Source organism: Pleurodeles waltl, unplaced genomic scaffold (genome assembly GCF_031143425.1).
Source record: "Pleurodeles waltl isolate 20211129_DDA unplaced genomic scaffold, aPleWal1.hap1.20221129 scaffold_91, whole genome shotgun sequence".
In the NCBI taxonomy this organism is placed as follows: domain Eukaryota; kingdom Metazoa; phylum Chordata; class Amphibia; order Caudata; family Salamandridae; genus Pleurodeles; species Pleurodeles waltl.
The window spans coordinates 1,026,479-1,041,890 of record NW_027150403.1 but is presented as its reverse complement, the minus strand read 5'-3'; the positions used below and the strand labels follow the sequence as shown (position 1 = coordinate 1,041,890).

The 15,412-nt window shown below is 48.1% G+C and overlaps 5 non-coding genes across 5 annotated transcripts; all 5 read right to left on the bottom strand.

Moving 5' to 3' along the window:
* Positions 1-1,045: 1,045 nt before the first annotated feature.
* On the bottom strand, positions 1,046-1,117 carry TRNAP-CGG (transfer RNA proline (anticodon CGG)). The gene has a single exon. It is a non-coding gene; the product is annotated as a tRNA-Pro (tRNA).
* Positions 1,118-4,620: 3,503 nt separating this feature from the next.
* Positions 4,621-4,692, bottom strand: TRNAP-CGG (transfer RNA proline (anticodon CGG)). Its single transcript has one exon. It is a non-coding gene; the product is annotated as a tRNA-Pro (tRNA).
* Positions 4,693-8,194: 3,502 nt separating this feature from the next.
* TRNAP-CGG (transfer RNA proline (anticodon CGG)) lies at positions 8,195-8,266 on the bottom strand. The gene has a single exon. It is a non-coding gene; the product is annotated as a tRNA-Pro (tRNA).
* Positions 8,267-11,767: 3,501 nt separating this feature from the next.
* On the bottom strand, positions 11,768-11,839 carry TRNAP-CGG (transfer RNA proline (anticodon CGG)). Its single transcript has one exon. It is a non-coding gene; the product is annotated as a tRNA-Pro (tRNA).
* Positions 11,840-15,340: 3,501 nt separating this feature from the next.
* Positions 15,341-15,412, bottom strand: TRNAP-CGG (transfer RNA proline (anticodon CGG)). The gene has a single exon. It is a non-coding gene; the product is annotated as a tRNA-Pro (tRNA).

Below are 15,412 nucleotides of genomic sequence, written 5' to 3'. Positions count from 1 at the left end.
AGTGCAGCTCTAACTGAAGGTGTGCCTGAGATGCCCCTTCCAGTAATACACAGAATTTTGATTGAGGGCCCAGCCGATGGGTTGGTGGATTTCTCCTCACATGCCACAGCAGCTTCCAAAGATAGTGGTGTGAGGAGCTGGCTGTGCACGCAGAGCAAGATTTAAGGGAAGAAAACACACCTGTTAGGAGTGGGATTTGAACCCACGCCTCCATGAAGAGACCAGAAGGCTCAGTTTCACTGAAGATCAAGCTCTCTTGAGTCTGGCACCTTAGACCACTCGGCCATCCTGACAGCCAAAACAGTGTGCAGGTCTGACTCTTCAGTCTGCACTTGTTGATGCTGCCGCTTGCAATGTTCTTATCAAAGTCACAGCTTTAAAGGCCCCACAATATAACATGGCCAAGAAAAAAAAAAAAAACAGAACAAGAAACAAGGCACATGCACGACCACCGAGGGATGCAGATAACTTTTTATCGTCCTGCAATAGTAAAGCACATTTTACACAGGTCACAAGTTTTTAAAGGTCATTTCTGTCTAAGTGTGCATTGAGAGAGACTGAGGTTTTAGTGAGCAAACACAAAAGCTACTGCTGCCCAGTGTCGAACCGGGGACCTTTTGCGTGTGAGGCAAAAGTGATAACCACTACACTACAGAAACAAGCTTGTTGGCTTGACTGAAGGAGCACAGTTCCCCTCATATGTTTGCCCGATTTCCTCTATACTTGATCAGCAGTTGCTCAGAATGCGAGGGGTAAGTGTGAAAATTGCAGCGGTGTCAGCCAGCATGCATACACTCAGACGTCCTGAAAAGTCACAGCTGCGGGCAGAGACAGACAAATATCTGATGCCTAAATGCCAGGAACGCAAGCCTGTGAAATCATCACACAGGGAGCACTGAGAGCAAGCAGGAAGGAAGCCAAGGCATTGTAATCCATTTTTCGCCTGAGGCAAAAAATATGTTTTGCGCAACAATGCTTCGAGTGGAATGAGAAATGTTGAGGGGTTGTGTATTTTGAGCAGGATTTGATTGTTTTCCGCTAAAATGGGCTCGTCCGGGATTTGAACCCGGGACCTCTCGCACCCGAAGCGAGAATCATACCCCTAGACCAACGAGCCTGGGGACAGAAGCGCTACGGCTCCCACCCTGCTCCGAGGGTTGGTGGCAGAGAGTGGGAGACTACATCCCAAAGCAAGAAACGCCACATGGTGCTCTCTTCTGCAGTATGACTAGAGTCATTTGCATGGTCGTCATCGAACATGACATAAAAAGCCTCTATCCTTTAGACATTTTGTCCCAGATTTACAAGAAAATGACTGAGCGCGACGCTGTGCCAAATTTGCAAGCCCCACGCTCCGTCATTTTCAAAATGCAGGGAAGTGCCGTATTTAGTAGAATACAGCGCACCCTTGTGCTTCCCCCTGCGCCAGCTCTAAATTAGCTGCTGAGCGCCAACGCAGCCGTTCTTGCACCATGGTACAAGGATGACTGCGTTGAGGGGGAAATTGTTTTTGTGCAGGAAGGGACACCTTCCTGGCCAAAAGAAAAATCTTCAATGGTGATTTGCTCTTACTTCTATGTGTGCTGCAGAATGCAGCACACATAGAAAGAGAAAAAACGAGGAGAAATGAAAACATTTCTCCTCAGTGCGCCACTCTAACGATACCCCTGGGATGGCGTTGGATTTTGACGCTGACGCAGATTTACGACAACTCCTAAATTTGGAGCAGCATTAAAATGCTATGGTGTTGCTGTGGCACACTCACAGCAACACCCATTGCACGCCCCTTCCAGGGAAAGCGCTGAATGCTAAGGTGCCGTATTTACAAGGTGGTGTTAAGCTACAAAAAGTGGCTGAACGCCATCTTGTAAATACCGCGCAGTGCATAGTGCCACCGGGGCGTCACTAAAAGTGATGCTCCGTTGGCAATTGGGCCTTGTAAGTCTCGCACCTTATTTGCTCAAGGTGTGTGTTCTTGGTGAGGGCAGGAAAGCTATTTTCGCTCTCATACCTTCCTTCCTTGGCTGGCTTGAATGCGGTAGGCTCAGGCTTCAATGCAAAGGTCAAACAGTGAGCAACTGACTGACGTAAGCTGGCGCAACTCCTCTTGGTGAGCTGTGACAGATGCCCCAGGAGCGTAGTACCTCACGATGGTGAGGGATAGACACAGTCTCTTTTATCTCAGCTTGCCTGTCAGCTGAGTCAGGAAATGCAAATACTGGGAAAAAGCCCAGCGACTTGCTGTATTTGCTTGGCTTCGAACCAGGGACCTTTTGCATGTGAGGTGCGCATGATAACCACTACACTACACAAACAGACACACTTGCCGGCTTGCTTCATGTGGCTATGCATTGTACTGGAACCACCACACTATGGAAACAGACACACCTGCTTGCTTTATGTGGCTCTGCATTGGACTGGGATGCAAGGACTGAGGGCTAATGTTCATGACGCTCAAAGCTGAGCCTTCCGGAACACGATCTCTTGCCTTGGAAGAAAGGAACTGGCATCACTTTCATTCCAAGAGGTGATTTCAGAACTGGACCCGAAATTACCATGGAGAAGCACTGTGCATTTAATGTTCCTATGAGCACTGCTGCTCCAGCACAGAAAAGCAGTTGCAAAGAAATCTCGCATACCTTCATGATGCTGAACCGTCTCAACGCAGGTATAAAGCATGTATTGCATTGCAACATGACATCTTACAAGAGTGAAAAGCAGAAATACTCCTGTTTAAAACACAGACTGAACCTATAAAGGTAAGGGTTTGTCTGGGATTTGAACCAAGGTCCTCTCACACCCGAAGCGAGAATCATACCCCTATACCAACTAGACTGCTGCTGCAGAGGCATTTGAAACATCTTCTGAAGCGTCTTTCAGAAAAGCAGGGCCATTCGGAGGCTCTCTCTCTAAGCGTGCCATAGCAATTGATGTTTTCTGTCAAGGATTTTTTGTTTGTCTCTAGCAAGGAAAGAGGTAGTCAAGATGCCCTGTGCCAGTGAGCTGAACTAGGGCACTGATGTGAAAAGCAGACCCTTTCTGGTAGTTGTAACCCTCTGCAAGTCCTGGACCCTTGCACCTTAGACTTCCACACCAGAAGCACTGAAGGGCCTACTAGCTCTTGAGCCAGAGAAGCATGCCTCTTGGATTCAAGCACACTTGCTCGCTCAGCGCTTGATCAGGCGAGATTTATAGTAGTGGCTCATAGGCCTGAAACACTCACCTGGGAGATGCAGGGTGGCTGATTTCCCGAAATGGCCCTTCATGGGGAAATCACCTCCTTTCACCCGCCTCATTTCAGAATTGTGTGCAAGTCGCAAGACAGTGTTCAGGGGTTCATGGGTACTGCCTACTCCCAGCTGCCTCTCTGTCTTCTTCATGTAAATTGCAAGTCACGAGGAGGCACCATTGCCAATATGCTCCGCCCACCTAACCAAGAAACCCAGTTTGAGCTTCTCTGCCTGTGTTGTTGCAGGGGCAGTGTCTTCTTTGCCCAAAAGGTGGCAGGAGAGACTCACTTCAAACGATAGAATCAACTGCTTAAGTAGAAACCAGCATGGTAGTTACTGTCATAAAGTGCAGCTCTAACAGAAGGTGTGCCTGAGATGCCCCTTCCAGTAATACACAGAATTTTGATTGAGGGCCCAGCCGATGGGTTGGTGGATTTCTCCTCACATGCCACAGCAGCTTCCAAAGATAGTGGTGTGAGGAGCTGGCTGTGTAAGCAGAGCAAGATTTAAGGTAAGAAAACACACCTGTTAGGAGTGGGATTTGAACCCACGCCTCCATGAAGAGACCAGAAGGCTCAGCTTCACTGAAGATCAAGCTCTCTTGAGTCTGGCACCTAAGACCACTCGGCCATCCTGACAGCCAAAACATTGTGCAGGTCTGACTCTTCAGTCTGCACTTGTTGATGCTGCCGCTTGCAATGTTCCTATCAAAGTCACAGCTTTAAAGGCCCCACAATATAACATGGCCAAGAAAAAAAAAAAAAAACAGAACAAGAAACAAGGCTCATGCACGACCACAGAGGGATGCAGATAACTTTTTATCGTCCTGCAATAGTAAAGCACATTTTACACAGGTCACAAGTTTTTAAAGGTAATTTCTGTCTAAGTGTGCATTGAGAGAAACTGAGGTTTTAGTGAGCAAACACAAAAGCTACTGCTGCCCAGTGTCGAACCGGGGACCTTTTGCTTGTGAGGCAAATGTGATAACCACTACACTACAGAAACAAGCTTGCTGTCTTGGCTGAAGGAGCACAGTTCCCCTCATATGTTTGCCCGATTTCCTCTATACTTGATCAGCAGTTGCTCAGAATGCGAGGGGTAAGTGTGAAAATTGCAGCGGTGTCAGCCAGCATGCTACACTCAGACGTCCTGAAAAGTCACAGCTGCGGGCAGAGACAGACAAATATCTGATGCCTAAATGCCAGGAACGCAAGCCTGTGAAATCATCACACAGGGAGCACTGAGAGCAAGCAGGAAGGAAGCCAAGGCATTGTAATCCATTTTTCGCCTGAGGCAAAAAATATGTTTTGCGCAACAATGCTTCGAGTGGAATGAGAAATGTTGAGGGGTTGTGTATTTTGAGCAGGATTTGATTGTTTTCTGCTAAAATGGGCTCGTCCGGGATTTGAACCCGGGACCTCTCGCACCCGAAGCGAGAATCATACCCCTAGACCAACGAGCCTGGGGACAGAAGCGCTACGGCTCCCACCCTGCTCCGAGGGTTGGTGGCAGAGAGTGGGAGACTACATCCCAAAGCAAGAAACGCCACATGGTGCTCTCTTCTGCAGTATGACTAGAGTCATTTGCATGGTCGTCATCGAACATAACATAAAATGCCTCTATCCTTTAGACATTTTGTCCCAGATTTACAAGAAAATGAATGAGCGCGACGCTGTGCCAAATTTGCAAGCCCCACGCTCCGTCATTTTCAAAATGCAGGGAAGCGCCGTAATTAGTAGAATACAGCGCACCCCTGTGCTTCCCTCTGCGCCAGCTCTAAATTAGCTGCTGAGCGCCAACGCAGCCGTTCTTGCACCATGGTACAAGGATGACTGCGTTGAGGGGGAAATTGTTTTTGTGCAGGAAGGGACACCTTCCTGGCCAAAAGAAAAATCTTCAATGGTGATTTGCTCTTACTTCTATGTGTGCTGCAGAATGCAGCACACATAGAAAGAGAAAAAACGAGGAGAAATGAAAACATTTCTCCTCAGTGCGCCACTCTAACGATACCCCTGGGATGGCGTTGGATTTTGACGCTGACGCAGATTTACGACAACTCCTAAATCTGGAGCAGCATCAAAATGCTATGGTGTTGCTGTGGCACACTCACAGCAACACCCATTGCACGCCCCTTCCAGGGAAAGCGCTGCATGCTAAGGTGCCGTATTTACAAGGTGGTGTTAAGCCACAAAAAGTGGCTGAACGCCATCTTGTAGATACCGCGCAGTGCATAGTGCCACCGGGGCGTCACTAAAAGTGATGCTCCGTTGGCGATTGGGCCTTGTAAGTCTGGCACCTTATTTGCTCAAGGTGTGTGTTCTTGGTGAGGGCAGTAAAGCTTTTTTCGCTCTCATACCTTCCTTCCTTGGCTGGCTTGAATGCGGTAGGCTCAGGCTTCAATGCAAAGGTCAAACAGTGAGCAACTGACTGACATAAACTGGCGCAACTCCTCTTGGTGAGCTGTGACAGATGCCCCAGGAGCGTAGTACCTCACGATGGTGAGGGATAGACACAGTCTCTTTTATCTCAGCTTGCCTGTTAGCTGAGTCAGGAAATGCAAATACTGGGAAAAAGCCCAGCGACTTGCTGTTTTTGCTTGGCTTTGAACCAGGGACCTTTCGCATGTGAGGTGCGCATGATAACCACTACACTACACAAACAGACACACTTGCCGGCTTGCTTCATGTGGCTATGCATTGTACTGGAACCACCACACTATGGAAACAGACACACCTGCTTGCTTTATGTGGCTCTGCATTGGACTGGGATGCAAGGACTGAGGGCCAATGTTCATGACGCTCAAAGCTGAGCCTTCCGGAACATGATCTCTTGCCTTGGAAGAAAAGAACTGGCATCACTTTCATTCCAAGAGGTGATTTCAGAACTGGACCCGAAATTACCATGGAGAAGCACTGTGCATTTAATGTTCCTATGATCACTGCTGCTCCAGCACAGAAAAGCAGTTGCAAAGAAATCTCGCATACCTTCATGATGCTGAACCGCCTCAACGCAGGTATAAAGCATGTATTGCATTGCAACATGACAACTTACAAGAGTGAAAAGCAGAAATACTCCTGTTTAAAACACAGACTGAACCTATAAAGGTAAGGGTTTGTCTGGGATTTGAACCAAGGTCCTCTCACACCCGAAGCGAGAATCATACCCCTATACCAACTAGACTGCTGCAGCAGAGACATTTGAAACATCTTCTGAAGCGTCTTTCAGAAAAGCAGGGCCATTCGGAGGCTCTCTCTCTAAGCGTGCCATAGCAATTGATGTTTTCTGTCAAGGATTTTTTGTTTGTCTCTAGCAAGGAAAGAGGTAGTCAAGATGCCCTGTGCCAGTGAGCTGAACTAGGGCACTGATGTGAAAAGCAGACCCTTTCTGGTAGTTGTAACCCTCTGCAAGTCCTGGACCCTTGCACCTTAGACTGCCAGACCAGAAGCACTGAAGGGCCTGCTAGCTCTTGAGCCAGAGAAGCATGCCTCTTGGATTCAAGCACACTTGCTCGCTCAGGCGAGATCAGGCGAGATTTATAGTAGTGGCTCATAGGCCTGAAACACTCACCTGGGAGACGCGGGTGGCTGATTTCCCGGAATGGCCCTTGATGGGGAAATCACCTCCTTTCCCCCGCCTCATTTCAGAATTGTGTGCAAGTCGCAAGACAGTGTTCAGGGGTTCATGGGTACTGCCTACTCCCAGCTGCCTCTCTGTCTTCTTCATGTAAATTGCAAGTCACGAGGAGGCACCATTGCCAATATGCTCCGCCCACCTAACCAAGAAACCCAGTTTGAGCTTGTCTGCCTGTGTTGTTGCAGGGGCAGTGTCTTCTTTGCCCAAAAGGTGGCAGGAGAGACTCACTTCAAACGATAGAATCAACTGCTTAAGTAGAAACCAGCATGGTAGTTACTGTCATAAAGTGCAGCTCTAACAGAAGGTGTGCCTGAGATGCCCCTTCCAGTAATACACAGAATTTTGATTGAGGGCCCAGCCGATGGGTTAGTGGATTTCTCCTCACATGCCACAGCAGCTTCCAAAGATAGTGGTGTAAGGAGCTGGCTGTGCAAGCAGAGCAACATTTAAGGGAAGAAAACACACCTGTTAGGAGTGGGATTTGAACCCACGCCTCCATGAAGATACCAGAAGGCTCAGCTTCACTGAAGATCAAGCTCTCTTGAGTCTGGCACCTTAGACCACTCGGCCATCCTGACAGCCAAAACATTGTGCAGGTCTGACTCTTCAGTCTGCACTTGTTGATGCTGCCGCTTGCAATGTTCCTATCAAAGTCACAGCTTTAAAGGCACCACAATATAACATGGCCAAGAAAAAAAAAAAAAAACAGAACAAGAAACAAGGCACCTGCACGACCACCGAGGGATGCAGATAACTTTTTATCGTCCTGCAATAGTAAAGCACATTTTACACAGGTCACAAGTTTTTAAAGGTCATTTCTGTCTAAGTGTGCATTGAGAGAGACTGAGGTTTTAGTGAGCAAACACAAAAGCTACTGCTGCCCAGTGTCAAACCAGGGACCTTTTGCGTGTGAGGCAAATGTGATAACCACTACACTACAGAAACAAGCTTGCTGGCTTGACTGAAGGAGCACAGTTCCCCTCATATGTTTGCCCGATTTCCTCTATACTTGATCAGCAGTTGATCAGAATGCGAGGGGTAAGTGTGAAAATTGCAGCGGTGTCAGCCAGCATGCATACACTCAGACGTCCTGAAAAGTCACAGCTGCGGGCAGAGACAGACAAATATCTGATGCCTAAATGCCAGGAACGCAAGCCTGTGAAATCATCACACAGGGCGCACTGAGAGCAAGCAGGAAGGAAGCCAAGGCATTGTAATCCATTTTTCGCCTGAGGCAAAAAATATGTTTTGCGCAACAATGCTTCGAGTGGAATGAGAAATGTTGAGGGGTTGTGTATTTTGAGCAGGATTTGATTGTTTTCCGCTAAAATGGGCTTGTCCGGGATTTGAACCCGGGACCTCTCGCACCCGAAGCGAGAATCATACCCCTAGACCAACGAGCCTGGGCACAGAAGTGCTACGGCTCCCACCCTGCTCCGAGGGCTGGTGGCAGAGAGTGGGAGACTACATCCCAAAGCAAGAAACGCCACATGGTGCTCTCTTCTGCAGTATGACTAGAGTCATTTGCATGGTCGTCATCGAACATGACATAAAAAGCCTCTATCCTTTAGACATTTTGTCCCAGATTTACAAGAAAATGACTGAGCGCGACGCTGTGCCAAATTTGCAAGCCCCACGCTCCGTCATTTTCAAAATGCAGGGAAGCGCCGTATTTACTAGAATACAGCGCACCCCTGTGCTTCCCCTTGCGCCAGCTCTAAATTAGCTGCTGAGCGCCAACGCAGCCGTTCTTGCACCATGGTACAAGGATGACTGCGTTGAGGGGGAAATTGTTTTTGTGCAGGAAGGGACACCTTCCTGGCCAAAAGAAAAACCTTCAATGGTGATTTGCTCTTACTTCTATGTGTGCTGCAGAATGCAGCACACATAGAAAGAGAAAAAACGAGGAGAAATGAAAACATTTCTCCTCAATGCGCCACTCTAACGATACCCCTGGGATGGCGTTGGATTTTGGCGCTGACGCAGATTTACGACAACTCCTAAATCTGGAGCAACATCAAAATGCTATGGTGTTGCTGTGGCACACTCACAGCAACACCCATTGCACGCCCCTTCCAGGGAAAGCGCTGCGTGCTAAGGTGCCGTATTTACAAGGTGGTGTTAAGCCACAAAAAGTGGCTGAACGCCATCTTGTGAATACCGCGCAGTGCATAGTGCCACCGGGGCGTCACTAAAAGTGATGCTCCGTTGGCGATTGGGCCTTGTAATTCTGGCACCTTATTTGCTCAAGGTGTGTGTTCTTGGTGAGGTCAGGAAAGCTATTTTCGCTCTCATACCTTCCTTCCTTGGCTGGCTTGAATGCGGTAGGCTCAGGCTTCAATGCAAAGGTCAAACAGTGAGCAACTGACTGATGTAAGCTGGCGCAACTCCTCTTGGTTAGCTGTGACAGATGCCCCAGGAGCGTAGTACCTCACGATGGTGAGGGATAGACACAGTCTCTTTTATCTCAGCTTGCTGTCAGCTGAGTCAGGAAATGCAAATACTGGGAAAAAGCCCAGCAACTTGCTGTTTTTGCTTGGCTTCGAACCAGGGACCTTTCACACGTGAGGTGCGCATGATAACCACTACACTACACAAACAGACACACTTGCCGGCTTGCTTCATGTGGCTATGCATTGTACTGGAACCACCACACTATGGAAACAGACACACCTGCTTGCTTTATGTGGCTCTGCATTGGACTGGGATTCAAGGACTGAGGGCCAATGTTTATGACGGTCAAAGCTGAGCCTTCCGGAACACGATTTCTTGCCTTGGAAGAAAGGAACTGGCATCACTTTCATTCCAAGAGGTGATTTCAGAACTGGACCCGAAATTACCATGGAGAAGCACTGTGCTTTTAATGTTCCTATGAGCACTGCTGCTCCAGCACAGAAAAGCAGTTGCAAAGAAATCTCGCATACCTTCATGATGCTGAACCGTCTCAACGCAGGTATAAAGCATGTATTGCATTGCAACATGACAACTTACAAGAGTGAAACGCAGAAATACTCCTGTTTAAAACACAGACTGAACCTATAAAGGTAAGGGTTTGTCTGGGATTTGAACCAAGGTCCTCTCACACCCGAAGCGAGAATCATACCCCTATACCAACTAGACTGCTGCTGCAGAGGCATTTGAAACATCTTCTGAAGCGTCTTTCAGAAAAGCAGGGCCATTCGGAGGCTCTCTCTCTAAGCGTGCCATAGCAATTGATGTTTTCTGTCAAGGATTTTTTGTTTGTCTCTAGCAAGGAAAGAGGTAGTCAAGATGCCCTGTGCCAGTGAGCTGAACTAGGGCACTGATGTGAAAAGCAGACCCTTTCTGGTAGTTGTAACCCTCTGCAAGTCCTGGACCCTTGCACCTTAGTCTTCCAGACCAGAAGCACTGAAGGGCCTGCTAGCTCTTGAGCCAAAGAAGCATGCCTCTTGGATTCAAGCACACTTGCTCGCTCAGCGCTCGATCAGGCGAGATTTATAGTAGTGGCTCATAGGCCTGAAACACTCACCTGGGAGACGTGGGGTGGCTGATTTCCCGGAATGGCCCTTGATGGGGAAATCACCTCCTTTCCCCCGCCTCATTTCAGAATTGTGTGCAAGTCGCAAGACAGTGTTCAGGGGTTCATGGGTACTGCCTACTCCCAGCTGCCTCTCTGTCTTCTTCATGTAAATTGCAAGTCACAAGGAGGCACCATTGCCAATATGCTCCGCCCACCTAACCAAGAAACCCAGTTTGAGCTTGTCTGCCTGTGTTGTTGCAGGGGCAGTGTCTTCTTTGCCCAAAAGGTGGCAGGAGAGACTCACTTCAAACGATAGAATCAACTGCTTAAGTAGAAACCAGCATGGTAGTTACTGTCATAAAGTGCAGCTCTAACAGAAGGTGTGCCTGAGATGCCCCTTCCAGTAATACACAGAATTTTGATTGAGGGCCCAGCCGATGGGTTGGTGGATTTCTCCTCACATGCCACAGCAGCTTCCAAAGATAGTGGTGTGAGGAGCTGGCTGTGCAAGCAGAGCAAGATTTAAGGGAACAAAACACACCTGTTAGGAGTGGGATTTGAACCCACGCCTCCATGAAGAGACCAAAAGGCTCAGGTTCACTGAAGATCAAGCTCTCTTGAGTCTGGCACTTTAGACCACTTGGCCATCCTGACAGCCAAAACATTGTGCAGGTCTGACTCTTCAGTCTGCACTTGTTGATGCTGCCGCTTGCAATGTTCCTATCAAAGTCACAGCTTTAAAGGCCCCACAATATAACATGGCCAAGAAAAAAAAAAAAAAAGAACAAGAAACAAGGCACATGCACGACCACCGAGGGATGCAGATAACTTTTTATCGTCCTGCAATAGTAAAGCACATTTTACACAGGTCACAAGTTTTTAAAGGTCATTTCTGTCTAAGTGTGCATTGAGAGAGACTGAGGTTTTAGTGAGCAAACACAAAAGCTACTGCTGCCCAGTGTCGAACCAGGGACCTTTTGCGTGTGAGGAAAATGTGATAACCACTACACTACAGAAACAAGATTGCTGGCTTGACTGAAGGAGCACAGTTCCCCTCATATGTTTGCCCGATTTCCTCTATACTTGATCAGCAGTTGCTCAGAATGCGAGGGGTAAGTGTGAAAATTGCAGCGGTGTCAGCCAGCATGCATACACTCAGACGTCCTGAAAAGTCACAGCTGCGGGCAGAGACAGACAAATATCTGATGCCTAAATGCCAGGAACGCAAGCCTGTGAAATCATCACACAGGGCGCACTGAGAGCAAGCAGGAAGGAAGCCAAGGCATTGTAATCCATTTTTCACCTGAGGCAAAAAATATGTTTTGCGCAACAATGCTTCGAGTGGAATGAGAAATGTTGAGGGGTTGTGTATTTTGAGCAGGATTTGATTGTTTTCCGCTAAAATGGGCTTGTCCGGGATTTGAACCCGGGACCTCTCGCACCCGAAGCGAGAATCATACCCCTAGACCAACGAACCTGGGCACAGAAGCACTATGGTTCCCACCCTGCTCCGAGGGTTGGTGGCAGAGAGTGGGAGACTACATCCCAAAGCAAGAAACGCCACATGGTGCTCTCTTCTGCAGTATGACTAGAGTCATTTGCATGGTCGTCATCGAACATGACATAAAAAGCCTCTATCCTTTAGACATTTTGTCCCAGATTTACAAGAAAATGACTGAGCGCGACGCTGTGCCAAATTTGCAAGCCCCACGCTCAGTCATTTTCAAAGTGCAGGGAAGCGCCGTATTTAGTAGAATACAGCGCACCCCTGTGCTTCCCCCTGCGCCAGCTCTAAATTAGCTGCTGAGCGCCAACGCAGCCGTTCTTGCACCATGGTACAAGGATGACTGCGTTGAGGGGGAAATTGTTTTTGTGCAGGAAGGGACACCTTCCTGGCCCAAAGAAAAATCTTCAATGGTGATTTGCTCTTACTTCTATGTGTGCTGCAGAATGCAGCACACATAGAAAGAGAAAAAACGAGGAGAAATGAAAACATTTCTCCTCAGTGCGCCACTCTAACGATACCCCTGGGATGGCATTGGATTTTGGCGCTGACACAGATTTACGACAACTCCTAAATCTGGAGCAGCATCAAAATGCTATGGTGTTGCTGTGGCACACTCACAGCAACACCCATTGCACGCCCCTTCCAGGGAAAGCGCTGAATGCTAAGGTGCTGTATTTACAAGGTGATGTTAAGCCACAAAAAGTGGCTGAACGCCATCTTGTAAATACCGCACAGTGCATAGTGCCACCGGGGCGTCACTAAAAGTGATGCTCCGTTGGCGATTGGGCCTTGTAAGTCTGGCACCTTATTTGCTCAAGGTGTGTGTTCTTGGTGAGGGCACGAAAGCTATTTTCGCTCTCATACCTTCCTTCCTTGGCTGGCTTGAATGCGGTAGGCTCAGGCTTCAATGCAAAGGTCAACAGTGAGCAACTGACTGACGTAAGCTGGCGCAACTCCTCTTGGTGAGCTGTGACAGATGCCTCAGGAGCGTAGTACCTCACGATGGTGAGGGATAGACACAGTCTCTTTTATCTCAGCTTGCCTGTCAGCTGAGTCAGGAAATGCAAATACTGGGAAAAAGCCCAGCGACTTGCTGTATTTGCTTGGCTTCGAACCAGGGACCTTTTGCATGTGAGGTGCGCATGATAACCACTTCACTACACAAACAGACACACTTGCCGGCTTGCTTCATGTGGCTATGCATTGTACTGGAACCACCACACTATGGAAACAGACACACCTGCTTGCTTTATGTGGCTCTGCATTGGACTGGGATGCAAGGACTGAGGGCCAATGTTCATGACGCTCAAAGCTGAGCCTTCCGGAACACGATCTCTTGCCTTGGAAGAAAGGAACTGGCATCACTTTCATTCCAAGAGGTGATTTCAGAACTGGACCCGAAATTACCATGGAGAAGCACTGTGCATTTAATGTTCCTATGAGAACTGCTGCTCCAGCACAGAAAAGCAGTTGCAAAGAAATATCGCATACCTTCATGATGCTGAACCGTCTCAACGCAGGTATAAAGCATGTATTGCATTGCAACATGACATCTTACAAGAGTGAAAAGCAGAAATACTCCTGTTTAAAACACAGACTGAACCTATAAAGGTAAAGGTTTGTCTGGGATTTGAACCAATGTCCTCTCACACCTGAAGCGAGAATCATACCCCTATACCAACTAGACTGCTGCTGCAGAGGCATTTGAAACATCTTCTGAAGCGTCTTTCAGAAAAGCATGGCCATTTGGAGGCTCTCTCTCTAAGCGTGCCATAGCAATTGATGTTTTCTGTCAAGGATTTTTTGTTTGTCTCTAGCAAGGAAAGAGGCAGTCAAGAAGCCCTGTGCCAGTGAGCTGAACTAGGGCACTGATGTGAAAAGCAGACCCTTTCTGGTAGTTGTAACCCTCTGCAAGTCCTGGACCCTTGCATCTTAGACTTCCAGACCAGAAGCACTGAAGGGCCTGCTAGCTCTTGAGCCAGAGAAGCATGCCTCTTGGATTCAAGCACACTTGCTTGCTCAGGGCTCGATCAGGCGAGATTTATAGTAGTGGCTCATAGGCCTGAAACACTCACCTGGGAGACGCGGGGTGGCTGATTTCCCGGAATGGCCCTTGATGGGGAAATCACCTCCTTTCCCCGCCTCATTTCAGAATTGTGTGCAAGTCGCAAGACAGTGTTCAGGGGTTCATGGGTACTGCCTAATCCCAGCTGCCTCTCTGTCTTCTTCATGTAAATTGCAAGTCACGAGGAGGCACCATTGCCAATATGCTCCGCCCACCTAACCAAGAAACCCAGTTTGAGCTTGTCTGCCTATGTTGTTGCAAGGGCAGTGTCTTCTTTGCCCAAAAGGTGGCAGGAGAGACTCACTTCAAACGATAGAATCAACTGCTTAAGTAGAAACCAGCATGGTAGTTACTGTCATAAAGTGCAGCTCTAACAGAAGGTGTGCCTGAGATGCCCCTTCCAGTAATACACAGAATTTTGATTGAGGGCCCAACAGATGGGTTGGTGGATTTCTCCTCACATGCCACAGCAGCTTCCAAAGATAGTGGTGTGAGGAGCTGGCTGTGCAAGCAGAGCAAGATTTAAGGGAAGAAAACACACCTGTTAGGAGTGGGATTTGAACCCACGGCTCCATGAAGAGACCAGAAGGCTCAGCTTCACTGAAGATCAAGCTCTCTTGAGTCTGGCACCTTAGACCACTCGGCCATCCTGACAGCCAAAACATTGTGCAGGTCTGACTCTTCAGTCTGCACTTGTTGATGCTGCCGCTTGCAATGTTCCTATCAAAGTCACAGCTTTAAAGGCCCCACAATATAACATGGCCAAGAAAAAAAAAAAAAAGTGAACAAGAAACAAGGCACATGCACGACCACCGAGGGATGCAGATAACTTTTTATCGTCCTGCAATAGTAAAGCACATTTTACACAGGTCACAAGTTTTTAAAGGTCATTTCTGTCTAAGTGTGCATTGAGAGAGACTGAAGTTTTAGTGAGCAAACACAAAAGCTACTGCTGCCCAGTGTCAAACCGGGGACCTTTTGCGTGTGAGGCAAATGTGATAACCACTACACTACAGAAACAAGCTTGCTGGCTTGACTGAAGGAGCACAGTTCCCCTCATATGTTTGCCCGATTTCCTCTGTACTTGATCAGCAGTTGCTCAGAATGCGAGGGGTAAGTGTGAAAATTGCAGCGGTGTCAGCCAGCATGCATACACTCAGACGTCCTGAAAAGTCACAGCTGCGGGCAGAGACAGACAAATATCTGATGCCTAAATGCCAGGAACGCAAGCCTGTGAAATCATCACACATGGCGCACTGAGAGCAAGCAGGAAGGAAGCCAAGGCATTGTAATAAATTTTTCGCCTGAGGCAAAAAATATGTTTTGCGCAACAATGCTTCGAGTGGAATGAGAAATGTTGAGGGGTTGTGTATTTTGAGCAGGATTTGATTGTTTTCCGCTAAAATGGGCTCGTCCGGGATTTGAACCCGGGACATCTCGCTCCCGAAGCGAGAATCATACCCCTAGACCAACGAGCC